This window comes from Salvelinus namaycush, chromosome 11, assembly GCF_016432855.1.
Source record: "Salvelinus namaycush isolate Seneca chromosome 11, SaNama_1.0, whole genome shotgun sequence".
NCBI classification, from domain to species: Eukaryota; Metazoa; Chordata; class Actinopteri; order Salmoniformes; family Salmonidae; genus Salvelinus; species Salvelinus namaycush.
This window is the reverse complement of record NC_052317.1, coordinates 14,418,223-14,439,097: the sequence shown is the minus strand read 5'-3', so window position 1 is coordinate 14,439,097 and position 20,875 is coordinate 14,418,223. Positions and strand designations below refer to the sequence as shown.

At 42.2% G+C, this 20,875-nt stretch overlaps 5 non-coding genes across 5 annotated transcripts; 2 read left to right on the top strand and 3 right to left on the bottom strand.

Annotated features, from left to right (window-relative positions):
- Positions 1-895: 895 nt before the first annotated feature.
- trnag-ucc lies at positions 896-967 on the bottom strand. Its single transcript has one exon. It is a non-coding gene; the product is annotated as a tRNA-Gly (tRNA).
- Positions 968-1,431: 464 nt separating this feature from the next.
- Positions 1,432-1,504, bottom strand: trnam-cau. The gene has a single exon. It is a non-coding gene; the product is annotated as a tRNA-Met (tRNA).
- Positions 1,505-5,104: 3,600 nt separating this feature from the next.
- trnav-aac lies at positions 5,105-5,177 on the top strand. The gene has a single exon. It is a non-coding gene; the product is annotated as a tRNA-Val (tRNA).
- Positions 5,178-6,294: 1,117 nt separating this feature from the next.
- On the bottom strand, positions 6,295-6,368 carry trnai-aau. Its single transcript has one exon. It is a non-coding gene; the product is annotated as a tRNA-Ile (tRNA).
- A 5,778-nt stretch (positions 6,369-12,146) lies between these two features.
- On the top strand, positions 12,147-12,218 carry trnaw-cca. The gene has a single exon. It is a non-coding gene; the product is annotated as a tRNA-Trp (tRNA).
- Positions 12,219-20,875: the final 8,657 nt, after the last annotated feature.

The following is a 20,875-nucleotide window of genomic DNA, read 5'->3' as shown; positions in this document are numbered from 1 at the left end:
ATTAAATTCAATCCAAAATATTTGTAATTTTTGTATAGAATTTAAAAAATGTTGTAAATAAAGTATTTGGCAAAAATAATTGTTTAAAATCCCAATAATTTCAATGGTCTTGTTATCATTGCAATAGTAACATATTATATCCTTCATGTCAAAAACATGGATAGTGTTCATAATGGTAAATAAGTATTCTGCAAGGTTTTTCTATCACAGATTTACATTCATAGAATAATTGAGTCAGATTTTCACTTTCTTTTTAGCAGAAAATGCAGATATCATCAATATCTATTAGGAATCAAGGTAAGACCCAGATGCAGATTGTCAAAGTAACAATATTTGTTATAGCAACAGGGGCAGGTAACAACAGGTCAAATCAACCATAGGTCAGTAATCCAGAGGTGGGGCAAAGGTACAGGACAGCAGGCGGGTGGGCTCAGGGTCAGGACAGGCAGAGTAGTCGGGCAGGCGGGCTCTTGGTTGCAGATGGCGATATGATTGGTTTTCGCAACCAGAAATTTCCTCGACTCACCGTTGTCAGGGGCAACGAGACACATCCTATACCTGCAAGGGGCTTTTGACTATCAACATTTTATGTTAAAAAAATTAATATTGAATATATGTGCGTTAGTGATACACTGTTATTAGTCCAAATAAAAATAAAGGCTGTTTACCGAAAGAAAAACATGCTGCAGCCTGAATCATTGAGAGAACGCATGGCAGAGTAGTTTCAGGCCACCCCATCCTCGCCCTTTGAATACACCGCATGCCATGTCAATGAAACAGAACTCAGGGCTGGATGGATAAAAAGAAAGCGATAGAACAACAGAACAAAGTAAAAGAGAGTAAAAATCAAATGAATAGAATAAAACTTCAACATTTTATTAACACAAAAAACAGCTGCGTTGGCCGGGAATCGAACCCGGGTCAACTGCTTGGAAGGCAGCTATGCTCACCACTATACCACCAACGCTTAGCTGAAAATTAACTTGGAGTATCCAGTTTTTGAAAGTGACATAAAATATGCCTAACAAGCTACATGAAGAGATTAATTTCAAAGGATGATTCAAACAAAATATCGGATTTCACTGGCCGGGAATCGAACCCGAGTCCATACATCAGAATACAACTACGCGAAACACTATACCACCAACGCTTGACTGCGTATCTATATGTAACTGTCCGCTTTTGAAAGTGAAAGTGAAAGAAAGTCTATGTCTTACATTACCAGATCAATTTCATTTTAATGTTAGGCTAAACAATCTTTGCATTGTAACAAACAATTTGCATTATAGCAGCTCTACAACCTACCATTAGCCAATTGAAGTGTTTGAATTTGATATTTAAAAAAAATTACATTCGGCAGACTACAAACACTAAATTATCTTGCCTACATTTTACTCTCCCGTGGGCTAAAGAGACTGTTGGTAAAATCACTGCCCCCTGTGAGGATCGAACTCACGACCTTCAGATTATGAGACTGACGCGCTACCTACTGCGCCAACGAGGCTTCTGCTAGAACTGATAATTATATCATACAAGAATGTTTTTGACTGGTCAATTCAATATTGGTCAATTTGTTATCATGTACATATAGACCATTAATTGAACATCAAAGCAATTATCATAACTGAGAGTATGATCGTTGTGATAAAGAATAATTCAACTCCTAGCCCTGTCCCTGTAATAATTAGCATGTAAGCATTTCGTTGGACCGTGTACACCATGTGTAACCCATGGCGCTGGAGGGGATAGCTGCTGTTTTACGGGCTCCTAACCAACTGTGCTTTTTTGTTTGTGTTGTTTGTAACTTATTTTGTACATAATGTTGCTGCTACCGTCTTTTATGACTGAAAAGAGGACTGGACATCAGAACAGCGATTACTCACCTCGAATTGGACAAATATTCCGACTCGAAGGATATACTGCTTTCTCGAGAACAAGCCCAAATCCTCATAATTTGCATGAAGACGGCAAAAAAGGAGCGGAGATCAGGCTGCCTTATGAGAATTCGTAGGCGAGTGAGTAAACCTCCACTAGCATCCGTTCTATTGGCCAACGTGCAATCACTGGAAAATAAAATGGATGATCTACGATTAAGACTATCCTACCGTGCCTCCGGAGGGGCGCAGTGATCTAAGGCTAGCTGTGCCGCTAGAGATCATGTTTTAAGTTCAGGCTCTTTTATGTCCAGGCTCTGTCACAGCCGGCCGCGACCGGGAGACCCATGGGGCGGCGCACAATTGCCCACGTCATCTGGGTACGGGGAGGGTTTTGCCAGCAGAGATGTTCTTGTCCCATCCGGCACTAGTAACTCCTGTGGCGGGCCGAGCGAAGTACTCGCTGACACGGTCGCCAGGTGTACGGCGTTTCCTCCGACACATTGGTGCGGCTGGCGTCAGGGTTAAGCATTGTGTCAAGAAGCAGTGCAGCTTGGCTGGGTTGTGTTTCGGAGGATTCACGGCTAACAATGAGCTTCCTTATTGTGCTGTCGAGATTCTGGGAGAGGCGTAGTTTTCCAACCAGCAATGACCTGAGTGAGGATGTTGAGGACCTCTGGGAACAAGTGGTCATCTGGTCTTTTTAGCTGGGTGGTAGAGGATGGCTGGGTGGTGGAGGATGGCAGAGGATGGCTGGGTGTTGGAGGATGGCTGGGTGTTGGAGGATGGCTGGGTGGTGGAGGATGGCTGGGTGGTGGACTTGGTTATGATTGGTTGTCGCAACCGGCCCTCAGGGAAGAGCTCCATGTATTCCTTGAAAGCCATCTTATTAGCAGCATGGTTTTTGAAATCACTCCTCACTGGCTGAGGCAGATTCTTTCTGCATTGATGTCACCAAATACCCAGGCCAGCACATTTTCAACCACCCACTTGAAGGTCTGCCCCTTTTAAAGGCCAAACTGCATCTCATGCTGACCCAGCAAATGTGCCCTGCTTGCTGGGTTGCCACCTCTGAGCAGTACAGCCCTCCTGGCTGAATCCACCACTTTGTCTGGAGACACAGCCCTGCTCTATGCACTTTTAGTCGTTTTTGTCCTGTAAATCCTGGAATCCTTACTGTCCTTTAAGACAAGGCTTCCATTTGGCAGTTTTCTGAACCTGGGCTCCATGTCTGCTGTGAACATAAAGGGGAAAGTTTGTATTTAATAAGCATAAAGAATATACATTTTAATCAGTGAGCAGACTGGATTAATAGATGGAACAATAAAATGAAGTATATAAACTCTAGCTACTTGTGTTATCTTAAGCTACTTGCTAAAGGACATTTATACCACAAACAGACACACCAGCATAAGCAAGAGCATAGGATATGGCTTGTGCCTTTTGATTCATAATTAACATGATGACCCTAGCCTATTTGATATCAAGACAGTGTTTGCCCTATAGCTATGTCTAGTCCAAATAGCTAAATTAAAAGAGAAAATAAGAGGTTTGAAAAACAACTATTAGCTATAAAATAAAATAAACATTCAAAATTAAAAATACACGTTGTTTAGATTGCTAGCTATTGTAATAAGCAAATAATAACTCCAGTTTAGTATGGAAATAGTTGGGTTAACAGAATATTTTGATGGTCAGAGTCATCGGACGTTAAGCTAGCTGACGTTACTTCGATAACATGTGTCAGTGTCAAAACACCAGTTCACTAACGCGTTAGATAGCGTTACTGTAGCGACACTGTAACTCTTGATAACCGTACTAACATAGTACTGTAGCCTAATACACTGATCTTACCTGCTAGATATTCCGATCGATGATGATGATGAATGAAAACGGCAGACAACAATAATTGTAGCTAACGTTACTCCAGAAAAGAAAGATATCTCGCCAAAATAACCTGAGAGGAAATATGTTTTTCCATGATTTTATTCTAGCGTTTAAAGGTCCCGCCATAGCTCATAGTAAACGTTACTTCAGAAAATAAAGATAACTCAACTCCCGAACAAAATTACCTGAGAGGAAATGTATTTTTCCATGGTCCTCTTCTAGAGTTTAAAGGTCCCGCTATAGCTATATCCTCATTGGTTAATTATTGATTACTTCTTGGTTGCACTGGCGTCTCGGATTGGTTGGCGAGTGCAATTCTTTGCAACGTCTATGTTGCGGACGGCGATATGATTGGTTGTCGCAACCAGAAATTTCCTCGACGCACGGTTGTCAGGGGGCGCCAAGGAGGCTTGCATCAAACTGAGTGTAATGGGTCCTAGGTATAGCTGGTGTAGAGTCAGGCGCAGGACAGCATATGAGTAATCAACGTACTTTTACTCAAAATGTCAAATATACATAACAAATACACGCACACCATGACAGAACGAAAATACAAATAATAAACAAATCATTAGTTGAGTGAAAACAGGTGTAAAAAGAGAGACAGAACAAATGGAAAATGAAAAGTGGATCGGCGGTGGCTAGAAAGCCGAAAAATGTATCACTAGCCACTTTAAACAATGCCACTTAATATAATGTTTACATACCCTACACTACTCATCTCATATGTATATACTGTACTCTATACCATCTACTGCATCTTGCCATCTTTATGTAATACATGTATCACTAGCCACTTTAAACAATGCCACTTTTATATGTTTACATACCCTACATTACTCATCTCATATGTATATACTGTACTCGATACCATCTACTGCATCTTGCCTATGCCGTTCTGTACCATCACTCATTCATATATCTTTATGTACATATTCTTCATCCCTTTACACTTGTGTGTATAAGGTAGTTGTTGTGAAATTGTTAGGTCAGATTACTCGTTGGTTATTACTGCATTGTCGGAACTAGAAGCACAAGCATTTCGCTACACTCGCATTAACATCTGCTAACCATGTGTATGTGACAAATATAATTTGATTTGATGTTAGTGTGCAACATGAAAATGCTAAGCAGGCCTTCTCTAACCTTGTGATACAAAGGATTGAGATTGAAAATGTATGTGAGTGCAAATAGTAATCCTAGACCATTTCTTTAAATAACATGTCCTATAGGCTAATAACAGTATAATCTAGATCAATTACTTAATGTACCTATCCAATAAACCGTTTGCAAGATTTTTGCGACTCCCATTCATTACAATTACTTCTAACCAAATCTTTCCAGTTTCCGTAGTGTAGTGGTTATCACGTTCGCCTAACACGCGAAAGGTCCCCGGTTCGAGACCGGGCGGAAACAATTTTTACATCACCCTAGGAAAAAAATCTATTCCTTGGGGTTTTCAAATCCTACCCCTCGCCTAACACGCGAAAGGTCTCCGGTTCGAGACCGGGCGGAAACACTTTTTACATCACCCTAGGACAAAAAATCTATTCCTTGGGGTATTCAAATCCTACCCTGGAGGTCTGGAGTACTGCTCGTTTTCTGTTCTACCAAATAACTAATTGGACAAGTCTACATGACCGCAATAAACAATCCCGCTCCGCCCCCTGGACACCTCTTCCCCAGAGCTAAACAACCATATCAACATAAACAATGTTAATTAAAGCTTCAGCCATAAGATAAAATAAGCATAAACCTGTACAACAATGTCATGAATTCCACAGAACATAAACCTGTGACCATACACTTCAGGTCTGTTGTTAATGTCAGCTTGAATCTATGCTCTTGTGGCTGAATGGAAGCAAGTCCCTGCTACAATGTTACAACATCTAGTGGAAAGCCTTCCCAGAAGAGTGTTATAGCAGCAAAGAGGGGGGACCAACTCCATATTAAAGCCCATGATTTTGGAATGAGATGTTTGACAAGCAAGTGTCCACATACTTTTGGTCATATAGTGTATTTCATCGGTGTGGAAAAGTGCAACTGAAGTACAAAATTAGTCCTTTTACATTCATGATTTGATGCGAACCCTGACTGAAGCGACTAATGCATCGCCTGGACATCAGTTGTGTAAATCTATGTTGGTTTTATGATGTCTGAACTCCCCATCAATTAATGTAATCTATGTTGTAGCTGTCTAAAAAGCAGTAAAAAATAACATTACTGCTTAGACTGCCAATCTGCACCCACCTGGTGTCCCAGGTCTAAATCAGTCCTTGATTAGATGAGAAGAATGAAAAAAAGCAGTGGAACTGGCTTCAAGGTCCAGATTTGAATTTGAGAGATCTATTCTAAATGAAACAATAAATCTATTCTAAATGAAACAATAAATTATTGCAAATATCACTCGCCAATGTCACTTAGTAGGACAACTTGTATACGTTTGCTTTTAACATTTAATGACACATACACATTGGCATATGGTACCAAATGCACGAAAGCCTCAACTAGTAATACAATAAAAAAAAGTCTGTGGCCAGTACGGGTATCGAACCCGCGACCTTCGCGTTATTAGCACGACGCTCTAACCAACTGAGCTAACCGGCCATATATGTAGCGGGACAATAGTTATGGATTAGAACCTTCTCAGCAGACATAGTTCAGTGCTATGATTAATTTTACCGTTTTACGCAATGGGCATGGGTCAATATTACAAAACAGTACCATTTGTATCATGCAATCTGCTCAACATAGCAAGAACCGGATCAAGGTGGGCCCAAATAGCAGGTGGATCATGTCTCTGTGATGGTGAAATGGAGCAAAAAGCAATTGGTGGTTGGTCTGCAGCAGTGTAGAGCACTCCAATGTGGAGAGTGGCTTGCTGGTGAGATCCTCCAAAATGCACAGACTGGATCTCTTGACTGTATTTGCATGAATAGTTTTCGCTGAAGTCAATGTGCAGCAAGCATTCATTGTTCTTCAGACTCTCCCTAAGCTCCCTATAGGCCCTGTATTGCCACTTGATATTAAAGATGTGTTGCCTAAACTTGGCGAGCCTATCTTGAAACTGACTGACCAGTTCGGTTTCTGTTATTGTGACCTCCCTCTTCACGGTTATCATGGAGCACTTCTCTTCATCTTTTTGGATCTTCTCCAAGGTGTCAGAGGAACTTCTACATTCCCAGGAGGTTTCAGAGTTGGATGAGTGGTGAGGAAGCAATCCTTACATTCACCATAAGCACATACAATTGAAGTCGGAAGTTTACATACACCTTAGCCAAATACATTTAAACTCAGTTTTTCACAATTTCTGACATTTAATCCTTGTAAAAATTCCCTGTTTTAGGTAGTTAGGATCACCACTTTATTTTAAGAATGTGAAATGTCAGAATAATAGTGGAGAGAGTGATTTATTTCAGCTTTTATTTCTTTCATCACATTCCCAGTGGTTCAGAAGTTTACATACACTCAATTTGTATTTGGTAGCATTGCATTTAAATTATTTAACTTGGGTCAAATGTTTGTGTAGCCTTCCACAAGCTTCCCACAATAAGTTGGGTGAATTTTGGCCCATTCCTCCTGACAGAGCTGGTGTAACTGAGTCAGGTCTGTAGGCCTCCTTGCTCGCACACACTTTTTCAGTTCTGCCCACAAATTTTCTATAGGATTGAGGTCAGGGCTTCGTGATGGCCACTCCAATACCTTGACTTTGTTGTTCTTAAGCCATTTTGCCACAACTTTGGAAGTATGCTTGGGGTCATTGTCCATTTGGAAGACCCATTTGCAACCAAGCTTTAACTTCCTGACTGATGTCTTGAGATGCTTCAATATATCCACATAATTTTTCATCCTTATGATGCCATCTATTTTGTGAAGTGCACCAGTCCCTCCTGCAGCAAAGCACTCCCACAACATGATGCTGCCACCCCGTGCTTCACGGTTGGGATGGTGTTCTTCGGCTTGCAAGCCTCCCCCTTTTCCCTCCAAACATAACGATGGTCATTATGGCCAAACAGTTCTATTTTTGTTTCATCAGACCAGAGGACATTTCTCCAAAAAGTACAATCTTTGTCCCCATGTGCAGTTTCAAACCGTAGTCTGGCTTTTTTATGGCGGTTTTGGAGCAGTGGCTTCTTCCTTGCTAAACGGCCTTTCAGGTTATGTCGATATAGGACTTGTTTTACTGTGGATATAGATACTTTTGTACCTGTTTCCTCCAGCATCTTCACAAGGTCCTTTGCTGTTGTTCTGGGATTGATTTGCACTTTTCGCACCAAAGTACGTTAATCTCTAGGAGACAGAACTCATCTCCTTCCTGAGGGGTATGACGGCTGTGTGTTTATACTTGATGTTTAGTGTTTGTACAGATGAACGTGGTACATTCAGGCATTTGGAAATTGCTTCCAAGGATGAACCAGACTTGTGGAGGTCTACAATTTTTTTCTGAGGTATTGGCTGATTTATTTTGATTTCCCCATGATGTCAAGCAAAGAGGCACTGAGTTTGAAGGTAGGCCTTGAAATACATCCACAGGTACACCTCCAATTGATTTAAATTATGTAAATTAGCCTATCAGAAGCTTCTAAAGCCATGACATCATTTTCTGGAATTTTCCAAGCTGTTTAAAGACACAGTCAACTTAATGTATGTAAACTTCTGGCCCACTGGAATTGTGATACAGTGAATTATAAGTGAAATAATCTGTCTGTAAACAATTGTTGGGAAAATGACTTGTGTTATGCACAAAGTATATGTCCTAACCGACTTGCCAAAACTATAGTTTGCTAACAAGAAATTTGTGGAGTGGTTGAAAAACGAGTTTTAATGACTCCAACCTAAGTGTATGTAAACTTCCGACTTTAACTGTAGCTTCAATTTCGGGTCGCACATACTTGGGTCGACCATGTCCTCAAGGTTTTTGGTCGACAAAAGCCCAAGGCTGTGAAGAGAATTTACCATGAACTGTAAATTCTCATGGTTTTTACACTGACAAGTTCACAATCAGTGTCATTGGGCGTAACAACCTAAAATGGCCTGAGGCGGCAGAAGGAGGTATAGGACAACTGACCTAGTTCCTCAGACAGGACCTTCCTGTGCAGCTTTTTCATTGTGTCAGTCAGAAGCCTCTTCTGCATTTTGTTCTTTAGTCATGTGATGGTTTGTTTGCTGACGGTCGTTATACAACTTATGTCATCACGGAGAAAGAAATCCTTCACTTTCCTTTTGATTTCTGTTTCTGTTCTGCTTCCCTTCCTCGTCAAAAATAGCAAAGGTCCCCTTCCATCTTCGCTCTCTTATTTGAAAAGCCCAACACCGTCTGGGCATGCTTCTGAAGTTTATACTTATTCAGTATATTCACAGAGGTCACTTTCACAATGATTTGCTTGTTCTTCTGTTTCCTTGCATATCTGTATTTTGTTTTGATATCTTTAATGAGAGATGTGTGAAAGAGAAGAGCCCTCTTAATAGATGATGTCACATTCTGATGTCTCAGCAATGCTTTGACTGTTGAACGAGGCGCTACAGATGCCTGTTCTCCCCTAACCCTTACATACCTCTTCCTGTATTTTTCCTTTTTTTTCTCCTCTCCTTTGCCACTTCTGATATTAAATGCTCTCTCTCTTTTTGGAGTCTTCTGTGTGTGTTTTTTCTAATGCGTTCCCCTTGCTGGCGTTGCCTAAAACACATTAAATGAATGGTTAGGGTTCTATGGGTAGAGTCAGCGATAAAGTTAAGGATAAGGGTTAGTAGATCGGGATTAGGGTTATGGATTATGGTTAGGGATTACGGTTAGAGTTAGTAGAAAGTTTAGCAATTTATAATCTTAAATGCCTTATTTTAAGCATATTCTAACATTGAAGGCCCAGGCTGATTTTCAGGAGTTGCGGGGGTGTTTGGGACTGCAGCAACGCACTAGCCTTGGCCCTGGCTCTGAGTATCCTTTTTGAATCTCTCCATTTCTTCCTGTCTGCACGCTGCACTCTGTCACTGAGTTCAACTATTGCCTTCTTCTTCCCTGTCTCTTTATCTTTCTTCCATTTCTCCCTCTCTTTCTCTAGATACTCTCTCCTTCTTTCTGGGTCAGCATTACGTCGTTCTCTGTATTGCCGCTGTCTTTCAGCTGCACTAAAAGGAGGTGCCATTCCTTCAGAAAGACCTGATTCAATTGATATTTATTTATTCTTAAAATACTACACATGCTATACATACTGTAATTATGTAATACAATTTATGAACAAAAAACACTTTTTGCAACACATTACTGCAAGACATCCATGTGTTCACCCTGTTGAGTGCATGTCCACCCTGTTACAAGTACATGGATAACAGGGTGGACATTTTGAGCTAAAATGAGCAACTATGCTCCAAGTCATCATGATGAAGCTAGGATAATGGCTGCCACTTGAAAAGGAATTTGCATTGTTTGAGAAATGTATTTTGAAATTATGGAATTCAATTAACATCTTTTGTATTTTTGCTTAACAGGGTGGACATGTTATGCTTTCCCACATCACTTCACCAACATATAATGATGAAAATGTAATAGTATGAAATCTAGATACTCAGCAGGTTCACCACAGTTGTTTTCCCGCCAAGGAAGTGACATCATTTCCTGTTTGTAATATCATTGTAGAAAATATATATTTTCTTAAAGTGGCAGTAACCACAATGTAACAGAGTGAACAACAACTTTGAGGATGTACAGAAAATAGTCAATATATTTACAAAAAGTGCAGAATTTAACATAAAAAGACTAAAACTAAGATAACATTTAATGAAAATTTGAAAATTAGGAAAGATTTTTTTAAATGTATAATTTTATTCCTAATTATTTTCGTTGAAGTTGATTGAGCAGCACTTGGGACATTGAAAAATTGTCTCATTCCACTGAAATAAAATAGCATAAAATTTACTTTGAAGTCTATGTCATTATGCTTCTACTTTCATGAAGGACAAAAAAACACCTTTAGTTATCTTGACCCTCATACGATCCTAATGAATTTGTGTACCTATTGCACAGTTTATATACATGGCTGCGGATTAAATTCAGCAACCTCTCTCATTGCCAACCCTTCAATCTGTTAGCGCCGAGTGATTTTGGGGGGGGTTATTAAACAACTAATTGACCAACGGCGGTTCAATTACTTGGAATTCAATTTAACTCGGTTTTTTTTGTGAGCCTGACGCGTCATTTCTCTAAAGAGAAATCAAATAATTCACGAGAGAAATCTAGTCAAGACCTATGTGGGACACTGGGCTGAAGGGAGTTGTAGTTTTCATTACGCAAATATTCAATATAGTCCTTCGCAGAAACGTGGTAATTAACTATAATGGCCATATTGCATTGCGCCATTTTTTTCGGGATCAGCGAGGAGGAGGCTAAACGAGAGCCAAAATCTGTCCAAAATATACCCAATGCGTTTTCGTTGGGTTTAATTTGGACCTAAACTTGTAGCCTGCCTTCCCACTTTAGCGACAACCACTCCCATTGTTAGGGCATAGATATGAGAATCTCGTCAACAGGTCTCTGGACGGATACACTTTTACACTATTGGGGAGAAATAGGGGTTAATACAAAATAAATAAATATAAACAATCAACTTTTACGCCTGCTACATTTGGTTAGATACACACACAGCGCATATATTGCATAAGAGAGGAATGTACACAACACAATGAGTTGTGAAAGTATACCTTATCTACTTTGAAGAACTAGTAAATGATTTCGTCAGACAGCTCTGCAGCATACTTAGGCAGGCTAGCTAAATAGCATGACTGAAGACAGTACAGTATGGGGAGCACAATGTTAGATGACCTGGCTGGCTGACTGCTACTGCCTGAGCTGAGATGATTAATTTAATGAAGGAAAAATAATAAAGTCATAAATTATATACACAACTTAAATATTTTATTATTTCATAGTCATTTCCAATTTTTCTATGGCTGTCTACCCAATGTGGACCGGACAGAGACAATGGGACGTTTTGGCAATTGAATGGTCACTATTTTTGGCTTTGGAATTTCCATTATAAGCTCTAAAATCACTGTGACGTTATTATTTCATAATGCATTTCATATTAAAAAAAAGATCAAAACCGAAATCAAAACCGTGATTATTTTTTTTAGAATTGAACCGAAACCGAACAGACCTCAAAAAGCACTAGTCGCTAAACACTACAATTTGTAGTGAGTGGGAAACTGCAGTTGCTCCAAGCAAATTATAACAGTATATTGCTGTAGCAAACAGTCGATTTCACTTCTCGTTTGTAGTCTGCCACCATTCTCTGTTTAGTGATAGCAAACTGTGACAAACTAGACATACCAATAGAATATGTATTGTGTTAGGACACAGTCACATATGTGAAAGGCCATTCTGTGGTTTCAGACCTCGTGGCGCAACGGTAGCGCGTCTGACTCCAGATCAGAAGGTTGCGTGTTCAAATCACGTCGGGGTCAAATCTTTTAAAAGTCTGTTGTAATTGAAAAACTAAAATTGTTGCCACATAGCTCCAAACTATAGAATCAGTGAGTATGTCGTGAACTAAAGTTAAAACTGTTTTAATATGTAATCTAACATTCAAAATGTAAGCCCCAGACAAACGTAAGCAAACAACATGCCATTGCCAGGACAATATTTAAATATTTAACAACCTCATATTTGTCTCTGCTTGCACCTGTGTAATGGGTGTGTACTCTGTTTACAAAGGATCTATAACAATATGAATAGACAAATTTCGGCCGTATTCAATCTGAAATATTGTTAAATATTTTGGATAAAATTATAACACTTTGGGTGTGTTAGTAAATTCAATCTGGAGTACCAGAGAGCGCTCTGGGCGTTTGTAAATTCAGCGTTTCGCTCTCGGAGTGTTCAGAGCGCACGCTAGACGCGCTGGTCGAGGAGTGGTATGGGGGGTGATTCATGCCAGAATTAAGCCTCGTGAAGCTACTGATACCTCTCACCAAGTCACCCAACGTCTTCCTAGCGCCATAAAATAACGCCATTAATTAACATTGACTGTCAATGGAGACAACTGCCGACGCATTCATGTCACGTGACATGTCATGTAGACGTAGTGTTCAAGTGGTGTTCACGTCACGTAACGTGTAACTGACACGTCACATGCCCGGGCAAGGCAGTTAACCCACTGTTCCCTGGGCAACGAATACGTGGATTTCGATTAAGGCAGCCCCCGCTGATTCAGAGGGGTTGGGTTAAATGCGGAAAAAACATTTCAGTTGAATGCATTCAGTTGTACAACTGACTAGGTATCCCCCTTTCCTTTTCTTTGTTGGGGGTAGTCTAGGTCTCTAGTGGCGCATTCAAAACAACTCGGAAGTCTGCAATTTCTGATCTTCCGACTTCAGTGCGTTCAAGACAACTGGGAACTCTGAAAAAAACGAACTCAGACTAGGATTTTTGTTTTGAACAGTCATCCAACTCGGAATTTCCTGCATCTTTCTCTGACCTGAAAATCACTGATGTCATGATTTGATCTCGTTTTCCCCCCACTTCCCAATTTACTGGATTAACAGACAATCACTGTCACCATGCAATCCTTCTTCTATACATTTCTGTGGAGATGGTTAAAAGCAGGGTTTGAATTGAGGGCGTATGTGAGGATGTAGGCCTTGTTATAGAGATGTACAAAAAGCATAGGCTACCACTTGTTTGCTTAGCCATAGGAAAAGCAACGGCACAGATTTTATAAAGCGATCTAAGCTATAACAATGATAAACCACGACTATTTCCGCAGTCTACTAGTCTATCGAAGGTCTTGAGCAGCCTAAACACCACAGGAAAATGTGGTTGGTTAATTAAATGCTCTGTAATGTAGAGCTATGCCTAATGCAAAATATTAAAAAGTTAGAATCGGTATAGGTCTATGCATAGACCAAAACAGCTTAACATATAAAAACATTTATTATTCAGGAGAATCCCATTGAATCAGGCTATTCATTTCAGTGCAGTTGCGTTCGTATGCATATTCTTAGACTAAACGGAACCGAAAACACCCCAGCCTGTTTCAATCACAGGTCATGATGAAGCCTGAACATTTATGCTGTTTGTCATTGATTTAGCCCACAATTGCCTAAAGATTTGATCCACATGAAGACCTATATTTAATCTGGAATTTACAAACAAAAGCTTGACTAGGATCCTGACTTTCCCTCACGTCATATTACCAATTAGGCTAAATGTATTCCTATTAATTTGCATAGGCTAACCATTGCGATTAATGTTATTTACCATCTTCTGCTGTTTATGTATAAATAGGCATCAGGGTTAACATTATATCATTTCAATGCCCCCCCACACACATGTATTAATGTAACTTACCGTACAGATCACAAAGTGAACTAATTTCCACTCCATTCATATGCAAATTCATTTGATTCATACACTGGCTTGTCCGGCTGGCATGTTTTCATTTTAAACAGACATTCCCTTACTGAAATAATTTTAGTCCTCAATTATGATTTTAAAAAATCATAGCTCATTAGTACACCCTTGTGGTTGAATATATACCTATTGTATATTTTATGATAAAATTAATAATGTTGAACTAACAGATACCATCAAGGGATACGTTACAATTGACAATAACGAACACCTTATGAAACAGCTGTGAAAACCAATCTAGCAATATTTCAGATTTAAATACATAACCATTGATATTTTTTTTGTACATGTGTCAATTTACTTTCAGATTTTTTGTACACTCACATGGCAATCAGACTGAAATACAGAATTCTGGTGTGTGGATTAGAGAGGACGAGGGTCTTGTGTGGATGGGAGGTTCTGCCTGTCACTTGTTTTTCAACAGGTAGTGGACTCTAAGAGGGAAACTTCAAAGTCCAGGCGCTGCTGCCCTCTTTGTTCCGAGTGTTTGCAGTGCTAGTGTTTTTAGCTAATCTGTGCAGCTCACATTATGTGCCCAGTATGATCGTTGTCTTGCTCTTTCTTAGCAGATAATGAAACTTGACAATAACAGTAGCTGATGTAATGAAAAGTTGGAGGGTGGTTGGTAATGGAGGACATCAGGTGGATCAATGTCTGGGTGTCATAATCCCTAGGTCCTGGAGAACAGGAGCAGAGTATAGGTTACAGGGTAGGAGATAGACGTAAACAAGCAAACACACAGGTTAAATGATTATCAGGTATGTAAAAATAGTTATTAGTAAATAGTAATAGTAATTTAAATGTTTGATTAGCTCTGAAGCAAGCTTCCAGAAAATTGGAACGGAAATGGCGCCACACCAAACTGGAAGTCTTCCGACTAGCTTGGAAAGACAGTACCGTTGTCACGTTCTGACCTTAGTTTCTTTTTATGTCTTTGTGTTACGTTGGTCAGGGCGTGAGTTGGGGTGGGTAGTCTATGTTCTGTTTTCTATGTTGTTGTATTTCTATGTATGGCCTGATATGGTTCTCAATCAGAGGCAGCTGTCGATCGTTGTCTCTGATTGAGAATCATATTTAGGTAGCCTGTTTTCCCCATTTTGGTTGTGGGTGGTTGTTTCCTGTTTCAGTGTTCGCACCATACGGGACTGTTTCGGTGTTTTGTTATTTTTGTTCTGTGTTCATTTTGATTTATTAAAAATCTATTATGGACACTTACCACGCTGCACATTGGTCCGATCCTTGCTACGCCTCATCAGACGAGGACGAAAGCCGTTACAACCGTGCAGTATCGAAGAGCCCTCACTGCTGCTCGATCATCCTATTTTTCTAACTTAATTGAGGAAAATAAGAACAATCCGAAATTTATTTTTGATACTGTTGCAAAGCTAACTAAAAAGCAGCATTCCCCAAGAGAGGATGGCTTTCACTTCAGCAGTAATAAATTCATGAACTTCTTTGAGGAAAAGATCATGATCATTAGAAAGCAAATTACGGACTCCTCTTTAAATCTGCGTAATCCTCCAAAGCTCAGTTGTCCTGAGTCTGCACAACTCTACCAGGACCTAGGATCAAGAGAGACACTTAAGTGTTTTAGTACTATATCTCTTGACACAATGATGAAAATAATCATGGCCTCTAAACCTTCAAGCTGCATACTGGACCCTATTCCAACTAAACTACTGAAAGAGCTGCTTCCTGTGCTTGGCCCTCCTATGTTGAACGTAATAAACGGCTCTCTATCCATCGGATGTGTACCAAACTCACTAAGAGTGGCAGTAATAAAGCCTCTCTTGAAAAAGCCAAACCTTGACCCAGAAAATATAAAAAACTATCGGCCTATATCAAATCTTCCATTCCTCTCAATTTTGGGGGAAAAAGCTCACTGCCTTCCTGAAGACAAACAATGTATACGAAATGCTTCAGTCTGGTTTTAGACCCCATCATAGCACGGAGACTGCACTTGTGAAGGTGGTAAATTACCTTTTAATGGCGTTGGACCGAGGCTCTGCATCTGTCCTCGTGCTCCTAGACCTTAGTGCTGCTTTTGATACCATCGATCACCACATTCTTTTGGAGAGATTGGAAACCCAAATTGGTCTACACGGACAAGTTCTGGCCTGGTTTAGATCTTATCTGTCGGAAAGATATCAGATAAGATATCTTATCTGTCGGAAAGATATTTGTCTCTGTGAATGGTTTGTCCTCTGACAAATCAACTGTAAATTTCTGTGTTCCTCAAGGTTCCGTTTTAGGACCACTATTGTTTTCACTATATATTTTACCTCTTGGGGATGTTATTCGAAAACATAATGTTAACTTTCACTGCTATGCGGATGACACACAGCTGTATATTTCAATGAAACATGGTGAAGCCCCAAAATTGCCCTCGCTAGAAGTCTGTGTTTCAGACATAAGGAAGTGGATGGCTGCAAACTTTCTACTTTTAAACTCGGACAAAACAGAGATGCTTGTTCTAAGTCCCAAGAAACAAAGAGATCCCCTGTTGAATCTGACAATTAATCTTGATGGTTGTACAGTCGTCTCAAATAAAACTGTGAAGGACCTTGGCGTTACTCCGGACCCTGATCTCTCTTTTGACGAACATATCAAGACTGTTTCAAGGACAGCTTTTTTACATCTACGTAACATTGCAAAAATCTGAAACTTTCTGCTCAAAAATGTTGCAGAAAAATGTATCCATGCTTTTGCTACTTCTAGGTAGCACTATTAGACTATTACAATGCTCTACTTTTCGGCTACCCGGCTACCCGGATAAAGCACTAAATAAACTTCAGTTAGTGCTAAATATGGCTGCTAGAATCCTGACTAGAACCAAACAATTTGATTACATTACTCCAATGCTAGCCTCCCTACACTGGCTTCCTGTTAAGGCAAGGGCTGATTTCAAGGTTTTACTGCTAACCTACAAAGCATTACATGGGCTTGCTCCTACCTATCTTTCCGATTTGGTCCTGCCGTACATACCTACACGTACGCTACGGTCACAAGATGCAGGCCTCCTAATTGTCCCTAGAATTTCTAAGCAAACAGCTGGAGGCAGGGCTTTCTCCTATAGAGCTCCATTTTTATGGAATGGTCTGCCTACCCATGTGAGACGCAGACTCGGTCTCAACCTTTAAGTCTTTACTGAAGACTTCTCTTCACCAGGAGTGTGAAGGTGAACGGAAAGGCTCTGTAGCAACGAACCGCCCTTGCTGTCCGTCCCTACTCAAGCACTTGAGTGGGTTGAGTCACTGACGTGATCTTCCTGTCTGGGTTGGCACGTGGCAGAGATCTTTGTGGGCTATACTCGGCCTTGTCTCAGGATGGTAAGTTGGTGGTTGAAGATATCCCTCTAGTGGTGTGGGGGCTGTGCTTTGGCAAATTGGGTGAGGTTATATCCTGCCTGTTTGGCCCTGTCCGGGGGTATCATCGGATGGGGCCACAGTGTCTCCTGACCCCTCCTGTCTCAGCCTCCAGTATTTATGCTGCAGTAGTTTATGTGTCTGGGGCTAGGGTCAGTCTGTTACATCTGGAGTACTTCTCCTGTCTTATCCGGTGTCCTGTGTGAATTTAAGTATGCTCTCTCTAATTCTCTCTTTCTCTCTCTCGGAGGACCTGAGCCCTAGGACCATGCCTCAGGACTACCTGGCATGATGACTCCTTGCTGTCCCCAGTCCACCTGGCCGTGTTGCTGCTCCAGTTTCAAATGTTCTGCCTGCGGCTATGGAACCCTGACCTGTTCACCGGACGTGCTACCTGTCCCAGACCTGCTGTTTTCAACTCTCTAGAGACAGCAGGAACGGTAGAGATACTCTTAATGATCGGCTATGAAAAGCCAACTGACATTTACTACTGAGGTGCTGACTTGTTGCACCCTTGACAACTACTGTGATTATTATTATTTGACCATGCTGGTCATTTATGAACATCTTGGCCATGTTCTGTTATAATCTCCACCCGGCACAGCCAGAAGAGGACTGGCCACCCCTCATAGCCTGGTTCCTCTCTAGGTTTCTTCCTAGGGAGTTTTTACTAGCCACCGTGCTTCTACACCTGCATTGCTTGCTGTTTGGGGTTTTAGGCTGGGTTTCTGTACAGCACTTTGAGATATCAGCTGATGTAAGAAGGGCTATGTAAATAAATTTGATGATGATTAGACATGCAATAATGTTAATGGCAGACAGAAAAGAAAGGATACCTGTCTAATCTTTGATGTCAGTGGGGTTGGTAAGGGATGTTCCCTGGAAAAGATAGAGATGAGTTGTGAGAGAAACTCCAGGGTGGTGCCATGCCCATGGAGTCATTCACCTTAACAGTACCTACCAGGAAGTGGCGGTTACTTAACGTGACCCAGTGGTTATCCTTGAGATTGACTATGTGGAGAAACCCCTGGGCAAGTGTTGGTACTGTTGACAGCATGGCGATGTCACCCACAAGGCAGCAAATGCAAATAGTTATCTGAGATTTCTATATTCACCTTAACGGATGTTGACCCCAGCTAGGAGCGAAAGAGCACCAAGCTTTCCCGGGTCTCGCCTTCCTTTCATCCTTCTTCCAAGCCAAGTCATTCACCCAGATGTCGAAGCTCTTGGTCCCCTTAATTGTTCTCAGGTGGCTCTCCTTCTCATGCGCCCTGTCCATGTTCAGTCTCACCTTGATTGATAGTAGAAATAAATGCAATTTTATTTCATATTATTACAAATACATCTCTTACATATCTCTTCGAAGGCCAGAAAATAAATTAACAGCTTACTATCATTTTTACCTGGTCAAAAACCTCCACATCCTCCTCAGTCCATGCCTGAAGGTGGTCTTCGAAGGCGTTCTGATCTGGTTCGACAACTTCCACCACATCAGGTGGAGTATCTGTGACGTCAAAGTACGTTATACAAAAACACTAAGTCAATCGGAAAAAATTATACTACAGTATGTGCAATGTTATATACAATTGCGGTGGCGGTCAGCGCTCCTCTTCTGCCTTCTCGTAGCTTGTTGGAGGGACTCCTGGACGGCCCTCCAGGTCTCCTTGGAGCGCTGTACCCACTCCTCCACCGCAGGAGCCTCGGTCTGGCTCGGATGCCATGGTGCCAGGACCGGCTGGTACCCCAACACACACTGAAAGGGGGACACATTAGTAGAGGAGTGGCGTAGTGAGTTCTGGGCCATCTCGGCCCAGGGAATGTATCTCGCCCACTCCCCTGGCCGGTCCTGGCAATACGACCGCAGAAACCTACCCACCTCCTGGTTCACTCTCTCCACCTGCCCATTACTCTCGGGGTGATAACCGGAAGTCAGGCTGACCGTGACCCCCAGATGCTCCATGAACGCCCTCCATACTCGGGACGTGAACTGGGGGCCCCGATCAGAAACGATGTCCTCCGGCACCCCGTAGTGCCGGAAGACGTGGGTGAATAAGGCCTCCGCAGTCTGTAGGGCAGTAGGGATACCGGGCAACGGGAGGAGACGGCAGGACTTAGAAAACCGATCCACAATTACCAGAACCGTAGTGTTTCCCTGAGAGGGGGGAAGATCGGTCAGGAAGTCTACGGACAGATGAGACCATGGCCGTTGTGGAACGGGGAGGGGTTGCAACTTCCCTCTAGGAAGGTGCCTAGGAGCCTTACTCTGAGCGCATACCGAACAGGAGGAGACATAAACCCTAACGTCTCGAGCTAAGGTAGGCCACCAATACCTCCCCCGAAGGCTCCCCACTGTCCTCGTCACCCCAGGGTGACCCGAGGAGGGTAGGACATGAGCCCACCGAATCAGTCGGTCCCGAACACCAAGCGGTACGTACTTACGGCCCGCCGGACACTGAGGAGGCGCGGGTTCCGCCCGTAGCGCCCGCTCGATGTCCGAGTCCACCTCCCATACCACTGGCGCCATCAGCCTCGAGGCGGGGATGATGGGAGTGGGTTCGGTGGTCCTATCCTCCGTGTCGTAAAGGCAGGACAGTGAGTCTGCCTTTACGTTTTGGGAGCCGGGTCTATAGGACAACGTGAACCGAAACCGGGTGAAAAACATGGCCCACATTGCCTGACGTGGGTTCAGTCTCCGAGCTGCCCGAATATACTCCAGATTCTGGTGGTCGGTCCAGATGAGAAAGGGGTGCTTAGCCCCCTCAAGCCAGTGTCTCCACACCTTCAGAGCCCTGACCACCGCTAACAACTCCCGATCCCCCACATCATAGTTACGCTCCGCTGCACTGAGCTTACTAGAGAAGAAAGCGCAGGGGCGGAGTTTTGGTGGCGTACCCGAGCGCTGTGATAGCACGGCACCCACCCCAGCCTCGGACGCGTCCACCTCCACTATGAATGCTAAAGAGGGATCCGGATGCGCCAACACGGGAGCATCCGTGAACAGAGCCTTCAACCTGTTGAAAGCTCCGTCCGCCGCCGCTGACCACCGCAACCGCACCGGGCCCCCCTTCAGCAGTGAGGTAATGGGAGCCGCTACCTGGCCAAAACCCCGGATAAATCTCCGGTAGTAGTTGGCAAAACCCAAAAACCGCTGCACCTCTTTTACCGTGGTCGGAGTCGGCCAATTACGCACGGCCTTTATGCGGTCACTCTCCACCACCACCCCCGAGGTGGAAATGCGATAACCCAGGAAGGAGACGGCTTGTTTGGAGAACACACACTTCTCAGCCTTGACGTATAAGTCATGCTCCAGCAGTCTGCCAAGCACTTTGCGTACCAGAGATACA